Below are 2,262 nucleotides of genomic sequence, written 5' to 3' on the forward strand. Positions count from 1 at the left end.
GGGGGGGGAGGTGTAAAAAAATAAAAAATTGAAATTGGAAATATCTTTTAAAAACAACTTTTAATTATTTTAATTTTTTTTTTGGGGGGGAGGGGGGTTGTAGGGGTAAGGGATGGGTAAAAAAAATATTGAAGTTAAAAATATTTTTTAAAAACAAGCTTTAATTATTATTTTTTTGAAGGGGATTAGGGGGGCTGGTTTGAGGGTAGGGACAAAATAAATTGATTTTTTTAACAAAAAAAATTGTAATTTGAAGTTGAAAGAGAATTTTGGAAAATGTTTTCCTTGAGTTTTGAAGGAAAGTCATTTTCCTTACATTTGAGGAAAATGAGTTGATTTGGAAAATATTTTTCAAAACATTTAACCTAACCAAACATGAAAAATTTGAAAAACATTTTCCGGAAAATATTTTTCTTCATACCAAACACATCCTAAGTCATTCCTTAATTTCAAGATGGCTAAAACACGAGAGAAATATGACTTCATATTCCTAAAAAGATTAAACCGAACAAAAATGCATCACTTCATTATAGCTAGAACAAGCAAAATCTTTCTCGACACCAAATCAGAGGAAAAGGGGCGAAAATCACCTGCTATAGGACAGTGAACGGGGCTGCTTCGATCAAAGTCTATATTCGAACAATAACAAACTCGAACAAGCTTGAAGCTAGAGTTTCTGTCAAGATTGAAAGAGGATACAAAAGATAATTTTTGAGAGCAGAAAGCAATGGTTCAAGGTGCTATAGGGGTGGGGCGGGGGGAGAAAAGCTTCTTTTCTTAAAAATAAATACAAAGGTTGCTATAGAGGTCCCAAAAAACTTCCGAAACTCGAATGCAAAATGTTGGTATTTATAGGAATGAATTAGGGTTCTTGGCTCAAGTTTTAGCGGGATTTCAAGAATCAAATTAGTCGTAATTCAAAATCCATCTCTGAACTTACTCTGTCCAAATCGCAGAGTCTCTTGGCATCTTATGTTGGTCAAATCACCACGGAGAGGGAGAATGGAGAAGAGCTAAAGAAGTGTTCAAGGTTTGCACGAAAATAGGACAAGTGAATCTATCAATGGCTAAAAAGAAAAAAGACCAGAAAAAATGAAGGGGATGAGGCAACAACTATTTTGATTTAGAGATAGGTTTAGGGTTTCTATCATAACTGCAGATTTGGATTTGGGCTGCACATAGGGCTTTTGGGCCCAATTTGGGGCTATTTGCCTTTCTTCTTTTAAATTATGTTGGGCTTCTTACTTAATACTCCATTTGTCCCAATTTATGTGGTACTTTTTATTTTTTGAGAGTCAAATAGCTTAAGTTTGACCGAGAATTTGTGGATGGAATCTTCAAAAAATTTTAAATAAAATTTATATATTTGTAAACTACGTAAAAAGTACTATAAGTCACAATAATTGATAATTCAAAATAATTAAAAGATTAATGAAAAAATTACAGTCAAAGATAGACTTGTTTGAATCTTGAAATCCGAAAACTGCCACATAAAATGGGACGGAGGGAGTAACTGATACAATATATGTTAAAAAATGACAACTAATAATTTACATAATAAAAATATCAATATTACAAATTTACGTTAATATAAAATAGACAAATATAAAAGAAGGATTTATAATTAGTTTAATAAGTACGAAACTTGAAATAAAGCGACAACAAATTATTTTCTTAAGAAAAGAAGATGTAAAAAGTGATAATAATAATTTTGATAATAAAACATATAATTTTAGTAGATAAATAGTTGTAGTAGTAAAATAATTGTGAAAAAGGAATATTTGACACGTTATTAATTTAGAAGCTCAAAAACAATAAATTAAAAGAAAGAAGGGTCAAAATTCGGTGTCAACAACTTGTCCCTCTTTAACCAGAGACGATGTAAGAGTTTTTGGGCAAAGAAGTTGACATTGTAGCCAATTTTTCCCTGACCAATAAATACGACCTAGGGAGAGTATGAGAAAATATGAGCATTGGATAACTGATGAGGTATAGAATTGCTCCAATATTGAATTATGATGTTATTGGATATTGTGATCGAGCAGAGTATTCGAGATTGGAGTCAAGCAGTGTTCAAGGTAGACCTTTGACCTTTGTTGGAAAGCTAAACTTTCACAATAAATTACCCAGTTCACTGCTTAGATAAAGTTCCACGTTGCATTGTGTCTCCTGTTGCTGCATGTAAAATGTGGTTTCTGCCAAATCTTGATAAAATTGTTCGGAAATAATATAAAGCTAAAATTATAAATAAATATCATACAA

This window comes from Solanum stenotomum, chromosome 1 (assembly GCF_019186545.1).
Source record: "Solanum stenotomum isolate F172 chromosome 1, ASM1918654v1, whole genome shotgun sequence".
Classification (NCBI taxonomy): domain Eukaryota; kingdom Viridiplantae; phylum Streptophyta; class Magnoliopsida; order Solanales; family Solanaceae; genus Solanum; species Solanum stenotomum.